This window comes from Phacochoerus africanus, chromosome 2 (assembly GCF_016906955.1).
Source record: "Phacochoerus africanus isolate WHEZ1 chromosome 2, ROS_Pafr_v1, whole genome shotgun sequence".
Lineage (NCBI taxonomy): Eukaryota > Metazoa > Chordata > Mammalia > Artiodactyla > Suidae > Phacochoerus > Phacochoerus africanus.
Window position 1 is genome coordinate 157947293 of NC_062545.1, and position 19094 is coordinate 157966386.

A 19094-nucleotide genomic window follows, 5' to 3' on the forward strand; every position below is an offset into this window, starting at 1 on the left:
ATGCAGTGGAAGTAATGGCTAAATTTATTTGATAACTAGTCCCATTAGTCCAGCCAATTCTATATTCTTGGTTGTGGCGTATGTGTAAATAATTCCTCATTCCAGCTTATCTGCTATTAAGAAACTCTCGTCCTCCAGGAAGACAAGCATTTCTTATTAATTCATAGTACTGTGTGCTTATATTATAATCAAACCCAATTGGTTACTTTGCCTAAGTGTTTTATACCAGATTTTCCCTTAATGATATAAGAAGTTGCTGATAATGGTACTATACATACAACATACAATTTTAAACTGTATTACATTCCTTAGAAAGTTAAATGCTGTCTCAGTGGAGTTTCTATGGTTCTGATTGTACGTTAGTGGAGTTATAACATTTTTGGTGTAGAAAATGCTGACCCACACTTGTTCCCTTATGCCTTATGATAAGCCCTCCAGACATCATGTTGAACCAGACTCTCAGGTTGAAAAAGTGTAATTGTAATTCACGGTGTAACTGGATTGTGTATCAAGGCAGGAAACAATAGCCCATAAAATGTTAGATTTTTACACATACACTGGAACATGGATGAATCTAGAGGATATCATGCAGGTGAAATAAAGCATTCATAAAATGACAAATACCGCCTGAAGCCACTTACAGGAGCTTTTCTACATTTGTCAAACTCATAGCAGAGAATAGAATGGTGGTTGACAGAGCCTGGGGGTAGGTGAAAATGGGGAGTTGTTGTTCAATGGGTATAAAGTTTCAGTTATACAAGATGAGTAAGTTCTAAAGATCTGCTCTACAACGTGGTGCCTATAGTTTATGATACAGTACTATGCACTTTAAAATTTGTTGAGAGGGTTACTCTCATGTTAAGTGTTCTTACTTCAATTAAAAAAAATTAAAAAGACTGCAGGTTGGGGGAAGCTTATTTTTGTTTGGTTTTGCTGCCTATTACAGGGGCATCTAATATTTATTTAGTAAATGGTAACCAAAAATTTGTTTTTTATGAACTCAAAAATGAAGTAAGCATGAATCAGACATCACATAATCTATTTATTTCTCATTAGCATTAGTTATAATCACTTTCCTATTCTCCCTTCATTGCTATGATAAAAAACAATGAACAGGCAAACAGGCATTTATTTCTGGTATTGCAGGACTCAAGTATTTTTTCTGAAATTCCTCACAGGAATTGCATATGTACTCCATAAAAATATTAAGTTTTATAGACATCAATCATAGTGTTAGACACTTCATGTTTTTGAACCTTTCTCTTAGTTCGAAAATGATTTTTAACTAAAAACAACTTGAGTAAACATTATGGAGTATGATATTATGTATTTCGTAATAAATAACATTAACTATTTAAAGCAAAATATGATTATAAATTTAATAAAATAAGTATACTTGGGTAATAAATAAACCAAGGAAAAGTAATTTAGCCATTGCCCTCTCTTTCTGTATTTTACTTGATTCCTGAGCAGAAAGACAGAATTAAGGAGCTGCCAGAAGGCATAGACACACAGTAAAAAAGCTCTTCTCTTTTTAGTAACTTTTGTGCCTGTTTTAAATTGATCTTTTGTTTCATCAGCTAATCCCCAAGCAGAGGGCATGTCCTTTCCACTTGCAGAATTCTTTTACATAAGATGAATTCCCTCCTTATCACCTCAAGCCAATAAGTACTTTATTTTCTTTTTGCTTGTTAAAAAAAAAAAAAAATCAGCTCATACTACTTGCTGGAGCGATCTGCATTTTAATCCCAGACTATGAATGGACATCAGAATGCCCTTATGATATTTGCACAAAGGCTCAGTGTTCATGGCTCATGGTTCATAGAACCCAAAATAGCATTCAGTAAGCAGTGACATACTGAGGGTCTTGGTACTAAAAGCACAAGCATCTGTAACTCAGAGCAGTGTGGCACACGTAAGTTGGATGAGAAGCCTGTGAGGCAAAATCAGAACAAATTTTCCTACTATTCCTCATGTGTTTCACATGAATTTCGAATTTCAATTTCCACAGAACTCTTTGAACTTGAAGATACACAGGTAAGAATGTGATAATAAGGCCTATATTGATTATATAAATTATCTATTAATGAAAATTGGGCCAACAAGTACTTGCAAAACTCTAAAAATCTTAAAACTTTATATAGACCGTTATCTAAAACAAAGATTGGTAAGGGAAAATCTCCATCTCTGCAATTCAGATTGAGGAAAAGTTCCTTATATTAGAACATTTAAAACAGGTTTCTTGGGAGGAATGTAGCACTACTGCATCTTTTTCTTTCTTCAGGATTTTGTTTCTTAATTTATATGTATTTACCTCTGTACTGTCAGTTGTCAGTTGCTATGAGCAATAACATTCTCAAACTTAAAAATATGAGAAAAATATTTATTTCTAGAGTAAATTTTTGAATATAGTAAATAATTTATTTCTTAATAAATGATATTCAGTATGGAGCTTTCCACATATCTGAAAAGAATTATGTTTCTTTTGAAGGACAATCTATTATTAAAGTTGACATATGACTATTTTATTTTCTTCCTCTTTGCTAGGATTTTTCAGCTATCAAGCTTTCTATTGACTTTCAAATAATCTTAGAATGAAAAAACTTAAGTAATTAAGAGTGTTACAAAAATAATACTAATAAAAGTAAACTTTTGAGCATATTATGAATACAGACATACATATTCAAACATGTACACACATTAATTTTAATCTCATATACATTATATGAAATTAAATATAATTCATCAAATATGAAATATACAAAACTGTAAATTAAGAAAATGCAAAATGTGAAAGGCATTTGTTATTGTTTCAATTCTAATTTGTTACAAGTAATTTTAATTGGGTTACTAATTTTAATAAAATATTTCAGTGTAAATTTGCTAAAAGGATTTAGTAAATCCGTAAACAGCATATGAAATAACACATGAAGAGGTTAACAACAAAAATATATAAATAGAATGGCAATGTTTTCTTTATATATATTTATACTTTAGCTCTTTGATTTTACTTTTTAATATATCTGGAGAGATGACATTATTTATATAAAATATTTGCAAATTTATATAATTATATAAGATATAAATATGTATATATTAATATATTTGTATTTTGCATGTAATGCAATCACAAACAATTTAATAAAATAATAGGCGATATAACATTATTTCAAATTCTAAATACTTTAAAGGTTACTATATAATACAATAATATGCATGTAAATATACATAGTTATAATTTTTAATTTGAAAATATTTAAATTTCAATATGATCTGAATATTTCTGTTTATGAAATTTTGTAACCAGTAAAAATATTTCCAAAAAAGAATAAGTATTACCCAATTAGATGTATAGAATTATCCAGTTTTTTAAAATAAGTAGTTTATGAAATCTAGAAATCATTGATCTCTTATTCTTTTATGAGTTTTCTACATTACCAAGGCTTTGTAACAATGACTGAAATGAATCAGATCATTGTGTAAATTATATCTGCCTTTTGCAGTTTGCAATTTTGTATGTTCTTTACTTGTGCTCTTTTATGCTTAACATATAAACACACTTTCATGCAATTTGTAGATGTCTTAAAGTGTATATTACTTACTCATATTTTTGGGTTTTTTTTGTTGTTGTTGTTGTTTCCCCTTTGAAATTGTTTCAGGGTACTAATCTCTAAGCATATTTTAAAATAATTCAATTAAATTATAACTTGAAGATGCTTTAAAATGATGTCCACAAATGCTCCCCACACATTCTTAAGAGACCTATCTTTCAGAAATTTGTTGTAATATAGCTACATATAATAGGCCAAATGACTAATCGATAACAATATAAATTGATACCTAATTTTTCCCACTCATGCTCATAACATGTACCCTTTATATTATGTAATATTTAAAGTGTTATAGTGTAGTATTTGACATTATTGAGTAGTAATATAGTAGGAGCAACTGTGTTACACCAGTTTAAAAGAACATACTGATATTTTCATATACCTTTCTTTAGATTGTGATTTATTGGTACTCAGCAAATATCTGAGAACCATGCTGATGAATATAAGAAAATGGAACTTTTATATTTTGTTGTCATGATATGATCTTCATTTTTGGCATAACAGATTGAGGATGAAACATTAACCAATGTGAAACTTAATAATCACTATGAATCCTTTTTTTTTCTTTTTTTTTTCAGCATTTCTCGTACATTCACTAATTTATTTTTTATTGCCAAACTATGAGCTTAGCCTAACACTGTTTGCAGGTAATTTCAGCATTTTCCTTATCTCTGCCCCAATTTTGAAGGTTGTTTTTTACCATGAACATTTTTTTTAAGACCACAACCAAGGCATATGGAGGTTCCCAGGCTAGGGGTCCAATCGGAGCTGTAGCCAGGGGCCTAGGCCAGAGCCACAGCAATGCCCAATCGTAGCCATGTCTGTGACCTACACCACAGCTCATGGCAATGCTGGATCTTAACCCACTGAGTGAGGCCAGGGATCAAACCTGCCTCCTCATGGATGCTAGTCAGATTCGTCTCCGCTGAGCCACAATGGGGAACTCCCCCATTCTTTCTTGCAATGCTGCTGACAGCTCACAGATTTGAGAAATGAATGAGCAGCTTTTGCCATAGTGACAATAGAGATGTCTGACCCTTTTTCGAACGACTCATACAGTTAGTTTGTTGCCATCCCTCAATTCAGAGAATCCAGCTAAAATGCTCTAAAATCTGCCTTTTAACAACTTAGAGGAAATAAATTTTTTTGAAATGATGCATAACTTCTTGAATATTCTGATGTGATGCAGTAAGACAATTATTGTCTCATAGTAAAAATGGCTCTGGATTTAGTAAAATAGAAATGCTTTTGTCAGAAATGTTTTGCATTAATTAGTACTCAATAAAAGATAATCAGAATCATCAAAAATGTCTTAAAGTTAGAGCAAAACATACAATTTTTCAGAGACTCTGCTTTGGCATATCAAGTCAAGTTTGAAATGTTATTATAGGACAATGATTTATCAACATACAAAATCAGTACATTTATAGTTTATCTGTTCATTCTAAGAACTCACATGATAGATGATTTTGTAAGCTAGCAGGATAGTATATTAAAGTGGAAATAATTTTGGCACATCAATTATGGCTAAAAATAACCTAGGTAATTTTCTCTAAGTGCAAAATTTAGAAATGTTCCTGTGGAAATGAGCAAATTATACATAAATCACGGGAAAGAAAAATGCCACTATTTTTTTGCCTTTAAGTTGGATTATAGCTAAGTCATTTTCGAGAGTTTTCCGTCTATTTTATTCTTAAAGAACTCCAGTGGAAACATCTATGACCTTCTTTGATAAAGAGATAATACCATCAAATTCAGAGATAGATGTAATGTATAAGAGAACACTAAAAAAAGATAAAGAGAAAAATAGGACTGTATCTTTTATTTGATATTTTAATGGTATTGTTTGTCATTAAGCCAGTAATTCTCAACAGTTCTTGAAATCACTCTTGAATTAGTAAAGCAAAATACCTCTCTTTACCTAAAATGCTAGATGAAAAATAAAGGGGCCACAATGTAACTTTTTAGTTGAATGTAAATCCCCTTCTTCTAATTTGGACTTTTGTCTTTGGGGCTATTTAAAACATTGGTTTCTCTTTGGTTTTTTATTTTCTGTCCTTATCCAGTATCTACTGAGGATGCCAATTCTATAGGAATATCAGGATTTGATTCCAAATTTATTGGTTAATAAATAAGCATATGTATTTTTATACATGCATACACATATAAAAATAATCATGTATTTATAGACATACATACACATATCTACATATATACATATGTGTGTTTATATATTTTCCTGTGGTCAAATTTCAAATTTACGCATATACTCATTTAATAATTTTAAGACCACACAAATTATTCATTAAAATGCTGTGCCATTTTAGAGTGTGCATTGAATAAATTCACTTATATGAAATTTAAAGTTTTTTTTCCACTAAAGTATAGTTTCTGTACAATATTGTATGTTACTGGTTTATATTTTAATGATTCACTTTTTAAAGGTTATAATTCATTTATAATTATTATAAAATATTGGCTACATTCCCTGTGTTGTACAAAATATCGTTATAGCTTATGTTATACCTAATAGTTTGTACCTCTTAATCTCCTAACCCTGTATTTGCCTTTCCCCTTCCCCCCTCCCCACTGAGAACCACTTGTTTTCTATACCTACGAGTCTGCTTCTTTTTCTGTTATATTCACTAATTTATTGTAGTTTTTAGATTCCACATATATAAGTGATATCATATAGTAATTGTGTTTGATCTATTTCACCCAGCATAATGGCCTCCAAGTCCATCCATATTGCTGCAAACTTTAACTGTTTTAACGATATGAAACAATGTTGTCATTGCGTGTGTACATCCATGCATATATGTATATTATGTTTATGTATATATATGAATTTTTAGAAAAGGTGTTTAAAACACACAGTTCTTAATTCACAAGTATAATTTTTATGAGGTATATGATATTGTATTATAATGACATCACTGAGCCTTTGTTTTTAGAAGAAAAGGGACAAGCAATACATATATGTTGTGAGTTATATATTACAAATCTTAGATATTAATTATCCACTTTCCACATTTTATAAAATAAAATGATATGAGTTGCCAGATTTTTAAAAGATAAGTTGAGAAATTTTTTCATATAAGAACATCATCCCTTTCCATAGAAATACATGAACTCTCCTTATCTAATGTCTCACAGACCACATAACTTAAATATTTAGAAAAAACAGGGTCATTTATTCAGTCAGTAGTTCAGTCATTCAGCTTATGCATTAAGATTATGCTGAATCCTTCTACAGCAAGCACTAAAATAAAGCATGTTTATCCCCCCTGGTACCAATTACAAAGGAATAAAAAAATAAGATATTCTGTCTTACTTTTTAAAATAATTTTGTGGCTCAGATTAACTATATTCATGATGATTTTCCATCCTTAAATCTATGTATTTTTAACCCATCCCATCTCTTGGAGGTATTGTTACTGTTTTATAGATTTTAAAACATCTCATTTATCATGAAGGCGTGTTTGTTTTAAAATATTTTGTACTAAAATCATGATATATTCTCACTTCCTTTTAAAAACGTGTCCTTTGAAATGTACATTTCATATTAGAACCCCAAATTTCTTATAATTTTATTTCAAAAAATTTAAAGTAAATATTATGATGGTAATATTTATAATTATTTTCAGTTTTGAAGTTGATTTGAGTAAGTATTATCTTAACACATGGGATATTCTGAAGTATTGTAAATTTTAATTTTCTGATTTTATATGTTAACACTGAAGTCATAGGGAAGCATAGAGAAACAATGATAATTTTATTATTTACTTATTATTATTATTGTTCATAATAATAAACTATTGAGTGGTTACTTTGGGGTTTAATTTATTTTTTTCTTTGCAGTATCTTTGCTTGTCATTTCTCATTTAATTGTCCTTCAAAGGGGCTCTCACGGAGTTCCCGTCATGGCGCAGTGGTTAACGAATCCGACTAGGAACCATGAGGTTGCGGGTTTCGGTCCCTGCCCTTGCTCAGTGGGTTAAGGATCCGGCGTTGCCATGAGCTGTGGTGTAGGTTGCAGACGCGGCTCGGATCCCGGGTTGCTGTGGCTCTGGCGTAGGCTGGTGGCTACAGCTCCGATTCAACCCCTAGCCTGGGAACCTCCATATGCTGCGGGAGCGGCCCAAGAAATAGCAAAAAAAAAAAGACAAAACAAACAAACAAAAACAAAACAAAACAAAGGGGCTCTCAAACACTGTGATTTCTATCTCAACAAAATCGTTAACTCTAAATCCCCCAGGTCAAAGATCTCCTGCTTTCTCTCTGTTTGCAACTACTTTGAGAGACTCATTTACTCTTAGAACTCAATTCTCAACCTGTAGTCATTCTTCAACCCATTCTTTTCTAATTCTTGAGAATCACTTGCAAAACTTCTATTGAGCTATTCCCCAGGAGGTACCCGTTTTTTGTCTTTAATTAATTAATGGTATAAGAAACCAAATCATCATTTAGGGTGCCCATTAGAGCTGGTGGTAGGTAAATTATTGCTGATATTGTTGTAGTCTCTTTTAGTAAAATTTAGGAGAAATATCTGTCTTTCATGTTCATTTGTTAGTATTAATTTTTCTAATACAACTCACTATAGAACTCTACTTGATAACATGAGGCTTGTCAACCCCTAAATCTTTTTACTGTAGAATTATGCAACTATCATTGTCATAAATCTGTCCAACTTCTTTAAACATTTTATTGAATGAATATGTCAAACATTATTCAAATAACTTCAACAATTAGGTTTCCACTTTTTTTAGACAATAAGCAATGCATTGGTAAACAAATCTTTTGCACCAGAATTTTATGAATGTCAATTTATTTCTGTAAAATAGAGTTTCAGACTTGAGTTTAGTAGATTAAATGTCTGAAATCTTTAATGGTCCTGAAAGATATTTTCTAATTTCAAAATATCATTCAAATTTATTTTACTGAGAAACAGCAAATAACAAGAAGTTATGGATTAGGAACTTAGAGGTTGTAGGACATACGCATATATCTTTGAAAGACCTAAGAGGTAGGAGTTCTGTCATGGCTCAGTGGTTAACAAATTCGACTAGGAACCACGAGGTTGTGGGTTCAATCCCTGGATTGCTGTGAGCTGTGGTGTAGGTTGCAGACACGGTTCGGATCCCTCCTTGCTGTGGCTGTGACGCAGGCTGGCGGCTACAGCTCTGATTAGACCCCTAGCCTGGGAACCTCCATATGCCATGGGTTGGCCCTAGAAAAAGGCAAAAAGACAAAAAGAAAGAAAGAAAGACTTAAGAGGTAGAATTGATCATAGATGAAGCTTGTACATGTGTGGAAGGTGAAGTGAAGAAAGCATTAAAGGGGATTTTTTTATTCAAGTGAGAGTTTTCGAGTGGAGGCTGGTTTTATTCAGTGAAACAAATAGTGATGATGTGGAATGGGGGATAAAAGATAATGATTTCTGAGTGGGACATGGCTATTGCACTTGGAAAGTAGGTTTACAGATAAGGAAAATAGGTGCATAGGGGCTGTTGAGACAGCTTTGTGATGCTTCAGAATATAGGTATCAACTGAAGCCATAAAATTGGTTGATAAACATATTTAGAATGAGAAAGAATTTTCCTAAGAATGAAGCTCCAGAATTTAAGTAATAGTACAATTAAGTGAGATAGAAATTCTTGAGGTGAAAGAGGAAACACAAAAGTGGGTTGAGCTTTGGAAGCCAAAAAAGGAGAATTTTAAAAGGAAATATGGTTATGGTAAAGGCAACAATGTGCCATACCACTGTGAAATTAATTTCAAGAAAAAATAAAAGTATTTATTGAATTTTGATAAAGAAATAAAGGGGGTCCCTTTTGACCTCGATAGATTGGTTGCATTGTAGCACTGCAGAAGGGGCAAGGGGAAGCCGGATTGCATTTTGGTAGATTAAACACGAAGACAGTGAATGGGCATTTATTCTGTAATAATATTTCCCCTCCATTTCTTTGAGATTTACTTTTGGATATTGTGCTTTCTGGATCAGTCCTCTAATATCCTGATCTTTTCTATCCAATTTTCTATATCCATGCCTCGTTAATCTATCTCCTTTCTACGAGATTTTATCAATTTATCTTTTAGTCACCCCCAACCTTTTAAAAAAATAGTCATTGCATGGGACTTCATTAGATTTTTTTTCTGGCAATGACTAAGGTAATTGATTTAGAGACTCCCAAATATCATTGCAGCTTTTTACTTGAGAATGTTTCTTTATTTAAGAAAGTTGATAGCTAGGTAGATAGAGTTCAACTACAAGTTGATAGAATCATATTTTCTAAATCTATGTTTAGATGTGACAGTGACACTATGGGTTAATGGTTTTAACCTTCTGTCTTAGGTCTTATAATTATTTATGGTACATTTCCACTTCTGTCTTTTGCCCAAATCTAACATTTCATATAATAGAAACTGCACATATTAGCCTTGGGTGAATAAATCTGAAATAATGTGTAAATAGTCTGCAGCAAACATTTCCCACTTTTTGGTGCCCTCTCTTGGAAGGAGCTCTTTCCTCCATGATTTAAACAGCATTCATGTTACTCCTTTGAGTTTTGATTCCTGTGGTAATGGGGGCATACTAGTGATTTTCTTTTGCACTCTAAGAATGAATTAGTGTGTTCCAAGGAAATCTGGGATTATATATATTTAAGTAAATGGCATATTTTTACGGCATAATAACTACCTTTATTGAATATTTGATAATTTACAGGTACAGTTCCACTTCCTTTTTACATAGAAGTCAGATATGTTATGTCATTTTACAATTGGAGAAACTCAAGTGTCAGATTTTTTAAGTACCTTGATAAGTGCCATGCCAGCTATTATCTTTATAGATGCACAAATCTTTACATTTTGTACAGATTCTCCTTAATGGTTAGCATTAATTTAATATTATTAAATGAATATTTAAATAAGTAAAATAATTAAGACAAAGAGTGATATGGAAATTATAGAATTCATTTGAGTTAATACTTTACTTCATGGCATAACTTCATCTACCATTCTTAATCTTTGTTATTTATAGTAACCATCCATTCTATATATAGCTTGGCAACCAGAAAGTTACTACTCCATAATTAGGGCTATACAGTAAAAGTCATTCTGAGAACCAGAGAAAATTAACCTCTTGAAGAGAAGAAGCAGGACAAAATGGGAGTTTTGAATTTGGGACATCCAGCATGAGTCTGTAGTGCTCCTCAGTGGTGCAGAGCAGTCTCTAAATAGGTGTTTATATACCACAAGGCATGCACAAGACCATCAACTGAGCTGTGGGAAAATAGAAGAAATTCTGTGTATTGAGGTTTTATCTCTTTCTTCTGCATTTAAGTTTCTAGTATGTTTTATGAAATATCTATATAGTGGTAAAAGTTCTAGAAGTAAATGATTAGTATATAAATACATATATGAATATTGGAGTCCATGTTGAGGGCATTCTATTCTGACAGGAGTATAAAATATGGAAGTTTGAGAAGCACTGCTCTAAAAATAAACCCTAACCAACATCTTCACATGTATTTCTTTTCCAAAATAGCATCCATATTCTAGAACCCTGCAAGCACACTGGTTACAGGGTACGCATTCTGAAGGAACCGAGAGCCTTAAATTTAACTCTAGTTCCACCAATTATTACATGGCTAAGCAAAGTTCAACTTACAGGTGCTTATTTTCTCCATCTATAAAATAGCAACAATAATAGAACATATATCATACAATTGTTGTAAGACAAATCAATTAAAGAATGGCATGCTCTTTGTATAGTTATAATCATGGAGTAAGTACCCAATACTTGTTAGATAAGATGATGATGATGATGATGTTAACAATGAAGATGGTAGTGTCCTCAGGACTATTTGCCTTAGAAGAATCACCTTTGGGGCTTGTTAAAAATACCTAACTGATGAATCAGAATCTGTGGAGTGGAATATCTACATACTATCCAGCTTTTCAGTTAATTCTAATGTAGAAAAAGATGTACAAATCATTTCCCAGCAATGGAGAGATTGAACTAACCAGGTTACTGTTTACACATTTGAGGAATGAGGAATTCTCTGCATGCAGAATAAAAATTTTAAAGTAGAACAAATGTAATCAGCTCCAACATAAAATAGAGTATTGCGACATGTTCATTATTTAAAAACTATTTCTTACTAATATTGTCAAAAAAGTTCTTTTGTATGGTAGCTGAAATGCTTTAAATATTTCACCAAGTCCATCTGAATCTAATAATGTGTGGTTCTGTGAAACTGTTTTATGAATTTTGAAATCTTGCACTGATTGTACACCCCCCCACACACACACACACGCACATGCGCGCAATAGTAGAGTGTATGACTTTAAACTTCTTTTCATTCCCTAAGATTTGGGTCTTTAAAAAAATCATGTTTATATTATGCCTTTTTCAATAACAAAATCATGTTTTCCACACCATTTAGCAGTAGTGCTTACTAAGTATTGTTCTTGATGGTAGAATAAATTTATAGATATTATAGTTATAAAGACGTACTGAAAACAATTGATAATCAGAGAAAAGAACATTTGGTTGATATATCTGACTAGGTTTTATGTAGCTACTAATACAACATCAGCAAAAAATTGTCAAATAGAGTACAACTCTGTCTTTATTTACCAAATAAGCAGTAGCTAAAAATATTTTCAGCAAATGAAAAACAAGATATCTTCATAATGGAAACTGAAGACAAAATAAGTAAATGTAATAAATATTTGGGAGAGTAGAATATATTGTTTGTAGGAAGAAAAGTATTTTTCCTTTATCTTGTCTTTATAATGATATATAAGTTCAATTTCACAGATATTATGTGATGAAAATAATTAACTTATAAAGTTTTTAAATTATGAAAATAATGTTTTAAGTGGAAAATGCCTCACTTTATATTATTCTGATTGAGGAATTTTCGACTCTTTAAATATATGGTAACTTACGGTTTTGTAAAACTGCTATGATTTGTTTGATAATTCATGAAATCATCAAAGTGCATCTTATTTGATCTTTATTTAAAATTTTTGCTTTCCTAAGTGTTTCTTTTAGTTTTTGTTAGGATTAAAAAAATCATTATTTGTTAGTTATATACTATCTTAAAGCTGTAAATTCATTAGGATTAGACTGATAATAAAAGAAACCTGGGGTATATATATCTTTTTTTTTCTTTTTCTTCTTTTCCCATTTTTTTATGGCCACACCCACAAAATCTGACCTACACTGAGCCATTGAGTTGTGGCAATGCTAGATTCCTTTTTTTTTTTTTTTGACTTTTTTTTAGGGCTGCACATGCAGCATATAGAAGTTCCCAGGCTGGGGTAAAATCAGAGCTACAGCTGCTGGCTTACACCACAGCCACAGCAACGCTGGATCCAAGCAGCTCCTACACCACAGCTCATGGCAACACTGGATCCTTAACCCACTGAGTAAGGCCAGGTATTGAACCCACATCCTCATGAATCCTCATGAATCCTCGTTAATTGCTGAGCCACAAAGGGAACTCCAATACTAGATCCTTTAACTAACTACTCCTGCCAGGGATCAAACCCATGCCTCTGCAGAAACTGGAGCTGCTGCAGTTGGATTCTTAACTCACTGTGCCATGGCAGGAACTCCCTATACTAAATTTTCTAATCAATATTTCAGTGGTATATCTGCATGAATTACACTTTAGTTTTCAACCTGAATAAATTACACACACACACACACACACACACACACACACACAGAAGCCTAGAAATAATATTCTTTTTTTTTTCCTTTTTGTGGATGTACCTGTGACGTGTGGATGTTCCTAGACTATGGGTCGAAACAGAGCAGGAGCTGCAGGCTTGTGCCATAGCCACAGCAACACAGGATCTGAACTGGATCTGCACCTATGCCGCAGCTTGCAGCAATGCCAGATCCTTAACCCACTGAGGCCAGGGATCTAACTCTCATCCTTACAGAGATGTCAGGTTCTTAACTCATTGAGCAACAATGGGAACTCCCATAATATTCTTTTTGTTAAGACACGATGTTTTTTGTGTGCGTGTAATGCAATTTTATTTAGTTCTACTCATAAAAGTCAAAAATTAACTACAATTCATCTAATTGTGAAGATAATTTCTATTTGGGACCAATTATCAATAAGTCCACTCTCATACAATATAAGGCAGTGATCCAAATCATGAGGGTTTATCAATTTATATAGATAAAATATTCCAATGCCAGTCTAGGACTATGTAGGAAAGAAATAGAATAATTTTGCATGTGATATTAGCTGGAAAATATCATGTTATATATCCTATGCATTATATTATATATCTTGTACATTCTATATAACATATTTATACTACTTAAATTTTATTATATTTCATATATATCTTATTATACTTCAAAGCTTACATTAATATTGTTTTGTTATGCATTAGATATACACATTCATGTATACAAACTTGTATGATTAGGGATGCAGTGATGCCTCAATATTATTGAACCTATTTATTCTGCACATTATCAGATCACACTAAGAAAAAGCAGTAATTTCAGTTGTAACCTCAATTAAGAAAAGAATCATATTCATAACAAAAATTATTTGAAAACTAGTAAAGTAACTTATTTAGCCTAATAAAACATATATGATAAGCCCAACAATATATAACCACTTAATGTTTAAACACTAACAGCTCTCAAAGTGAAAATTTTGGACCTTTGTTATGTACACGTGTATGTTATATACTATTTATTAATTTATTTGCTGTTTAGCATTGCTGAAATAGTGTCTACTGCCCACTGCATCCTATGCCCCTAATTTTTCAAATTTTCCTCTCCTGTACTTAACTTCAGCATGTGGTTACAGGCTCTAGATTTGAAATTAGAAGTGGAAATCTATAGGACTGAATATACAAGTGTCCATCCAAAATAATTCTGTTCATTCTTTTTGAACTGAATAGGTTGAATTGAATCAACTGGCAAGATAATCATTAGAAAGCGAGGATTTAAGAGCTGGGTTAGTGTTCAGGGGGGTGTGGTTAGAAAGGAAGAAATAGAATTACCGTAACTCCATATAGAATAAAATAGCTATTAGAACCAAAGAGAGAGTTCAGAAAATAAGCTACAAAAAAAAGAAGGAAAAGTAAAAAAAAAAAAAAAACTATCTAGAAAGTGTAATTACTAAATTGGTATAATCTAAAATGGCAAAATAAACATTGTGGCTCAGTGGTTAATGAATCTGACTAGCATCCATGAGAACTCAGGTTTGATCCGTGGCCTTGCTCAGTAGGTCAGGGACCTGGCATTGCTCTGAGCTGTGGTGTAGGTCGCAGACACAGCTCAGCCTTGCTGTGGCTGTGGTGTAGGCCAGCAGCTACAGCTCCAATTTGACCCCTAGCCTAAGAACTTCCATATACCATGGGTACGGTCCTAAAAAAAAAAATACATATATATATATATATATGTACACACACACACACACACATACACACACACACATATATATGTATAATATTTAACCATCTAATTCATACATTAACAAAATTGCATGGTATTTATAAAAGCATATAAATAATTATATTGGCAAACTAAAACTCTTAGATATCACTCGCTGAAATAAATAGATCGTATAATTTGGAAATCCATTTGAAAATATCTGGTAAATATGAATAAAAGATTACCTTGTAATCCATCAGTTTAAATGTCTTTTTTTTTTGCTAGAGAAACTCATATACATGGATGCAAGGGAACAGGTACAAAGCTTTTTATTACACATCGATAGTAAATGAATAAGGAGAAAGTAACTCAGAGCTCCCTCAATAGGCAATAGATATAAAATTGAGATTTCTTCATATGTCAATGTAATCCAAGTAGTTGAAATGAACGGACTCAGTCTACATATATCAATATAGATAAGTCTAAATAATTGATTAATATATATACACACATTGTTTTCAACAATAAAATAAATACATACATTTTTTCAATGTGTGTGTGAGTGCATGTATAACAAATTGATCTTATTTATTGCATCAGTCTTGGGACTTGATGTACAATGTATAATTGCGAATAATTCACATATTTGTGCACTTTTTGTGTGTTTTTGAAAATTTTAGACTGGCTAATGCTATATTATGAATGTGTGAATCTAGACTTATCTTTAGTGGTACATTTCTTTTGGTATATACTGCTCTTACTTACCTTTCATCTTTATAATCATACATGAAGTAAAATCAACAGTAAAACATTTCTTTAAGGTAAAAATTTAACATCTACTTTTCTTACTTACAACTATTAACTGTTACTGTTTTAAATGTTAATTGACATCACAGACTAAAAACAGCTAACAACAAAAAAATATTTTCTTCTTGTCACCTCATATCTTGGGAATGCCACCAGAGATAATATCTGTCTATCTGTCTATCTATCTTCAGTATAACTCCAAACTAAAAAATCAATACCTTCACTAATTATCTGAGAAAGAAAATAAATATGTATCTCAAGGGAGAAAAAAAGACTAAAATCAATTATTTTCTAGGAAATTAATTATCCTAGCTAAAGTTAAATTTAAAAGTTTTTCATTATAACTTTGATGAAATGAAGTTTTCTTTTAAGTTTTTATTTTAATGGCATACCCCAAAATTATTTTAACATTTCATAGATTGTGGATATGTATGTAAAATATCCTGGAATTAAATGCTTGAGAAATGTTCCCAAATCTAAATGTGTCAGGCAAGTGGAAAATTATAAATAAAAATAAAATTCAAGATAAAAGATTATAACCATTACTTTAAAAAATAGTGAAGACATGGGAGAAGTATTAATTCAGTACTTAATATTGTGGAGAATATATCCCTCCAAAATTAAGACTGGATTGACCTAGAGAAACCAAGGTTTAACATATGCACAAGGAAGAAATTAACCAAATTATACAGACTACAGAGATATGTAGCCTATTTAACTACACTTACTATCTTAACTTGAAAATGACTTAAGTTGGGCTGCTCTCTGAAATAATGTTTTTGAAATTAATATGCAAATATACTTGTCCCTGAGTACATTGTACTTCTTCCCAACTCTGACCCTATTTAACTTCTTGTATTCTTTCAGATTAGGTGTTTTTATCTCTTCTCTTACTCTGACAAGTCTTTATTCCAGCTATCATCTCTGACTGGCCTTTGAGACCCCCTTTCTCTCATAAGTTTATATAAGCTCACTTTGATCTTCTTTCTTCTCTTTTTAAATGGATGTTAATAATTAGTAACTCACTGAATTACAGGGAAGAATAAGAGGAGAATACGTGGAGTACTTATTATGGTGTCAGGAATATAGTAGGTGATTTTACTAGGGCAGTAGGCCCTGTAGCCAACTTCTCAGCAATCTAATACCACAAATATTTAAGAGTCAGTAAGGGATGCAGTATTCAGTTCCACTACATGACCCAAGCTTGACTGAGTCTCCACCACCTCATAAATATAGCATCTAGTTGCCAAAGAAAGCAATGATAAAGAAAAAAGAATTACTTATAGGTCTTTCACTGCTTTTGTTCTAAAGTAATGGATATAACTTTTACTTATATTTTGTTGAAAAAATTAGTCATGGGAGTTCCCCCTGTGGTTCAGTGGTAATGAACCCAACTAGTACCAATGAGGATGTGGGTTTGATTCCTGGCCTTGCTTAGTCGGTTAAGGATACAGCTTTGCTGTGACTGTGGTGTAGGCTGGCAGCTACAGCTCTGATTCAACCCCTTGTCTGGAACTTCCATATGCCATGAGTGCAGCCCTACAAATACAAAAAAAAAAAAAAAAGTCGCATAACCTTGCCCAATTGCAATAGGGATATTGGTAAACCATACTATGCTCTACCACAGTGATCAAAAGCCTCTGGTTTCTTTTTTTGTCTTTTATTTCATATCTCAATCATAGCCATTTAAACCAGGAGTTAGGAATAGCTCATGAAATCTTACAGAAGTAAAGGTAGGCTTTTCTTAGAGCAATGTGGTGGGAGGGGGATATCATAATAACGGAGTTCTCTCTGAGTCTGGAATCACGAAGCTCACACTTGGAATTTCTACCCATAATTTTTGCAGGTATCTCAACCACAGTATTTCCAAACTTACCTTTGACATGCCCTCCTTGGGAAATCTCTCTTAAAATCCAATTAGCCATCAAGTTTTGACAATTTTGTGTGTGTGTGTGTGTGTGTGTGTGTGTGTGTAATTTAAGGTATAGATTCAGGATTTATTAGCATTTGATTGATATACTGCAAGTTTTGAACAATTGTAGCCCTAAACTGCTAATAAAGCATGTTTACAAAGATTAACATCTGACATATGACATCTTATATGCCATTCTAAAATTTGTAAATCTTTCATACAATGCATCTACTTTAATTCTCATTAAGCAAGACAGATATTATTACCCCCATTTTATTTGTATTTACTTATTTTAAAATTTTAAGTATAGTTGATTTACAACATTGTATTAGTTTCAGATGTATAGAAAAATGAATCAGCTAAACATATTCATGTATCCATTATTCCCCATATAGGTTATCACAAACTACCAAGTAGTTTTCCCTCTGCTATACAGTAGGTTCTTATTAACTGTCTATTCTCTACTGTAATGTGTATGTTTTTTTCATCCTCCCAATTCCTTCCTCCTCCCCATGGATTCGCCTATGGTAGCCATAATTGTAGTTTTGAAATCTGTGTTTGTTTCTATTTCTGTTTTATAAAAAGTTCTTTTGTATTGTTTTTTATTAGATTCCACATATATGTGATACCATATGATATTTGTCTTTCAATATCTGACTTACTTCACTTGGGCAATCTGAGGTCCATCTATGTTGCTGCAAGTGGCATCCTTTCATTCCATTTTATATATTTTGTTTCCATATTGTACATTGCTCCTTTTATACATATTATCCTTTTGTGATTAATCTGAGTGATTAGTCTGGGGGCTGGGATTCACTAACATCTTCAAATGGGCAATGAACCATCATATAGATGAGAGAAGCGGAACAACCATTTTGAAGTCCTGGAACTGCAGACCCTTTTAGGCACCGATTAGAAAATTCAGGGAGTTCCTGTTGTGGCTCAGTGGATTAAGAACCCAACTAGTATCCATGAGGATGGGGGTTTGGTCCCTGGCCTTGTTCTATAAAGATAGACATTGAGATAAGAAATAATAAATATGCAACACAGAGCCCCCAAGATATTTCAGCTGCAACAGTTCAAGAACTTAAGTTTCATTATTAATATCATTGCTTCTGCATTTATCAACAAAGTTTTAAATAGATTCAGGAGTTCCCATCATGGCTCAGTGGTTAACGAATCCGACTAGGAACCATGAGATTGAGGATTCTATCCCTGGCTTCGCTCAGTGAGTTAAGGATCTGGGGTTGCTCTGAGCTGTGGTGTAGGTTGCAGACACGGCTCAGATCCTGCGTTGCTGTGGCTTTGGCATAGCCTGGCGGCTACAGCTCTAATTGGA

The 19094-nt window shown here is 32.4% G+C and overlaps 1 protein-coding gene across 2 annotated transcripts in view; it reads left to right on the forward strand.

The window, feature by feature from the left end:
• The first annotated feature begins 1896 nt into the window (after positions 1–1896).
• Positions 1897–19094, forward strand: part of CDH19 (cadherin 19) — an 88967-nt gene continuing 71769 nt past the window's right edge. For both annotated transcript variants that reach the window (XM_047766987.1, XM_047766988.1), the window contains exon 1: positions 1897–2037. The gene's annotated coding sequence lies outside the window, so the exon portion shown is untranslated. The remainder of the gene's footprint in view (positions 2038–19094) is intronic.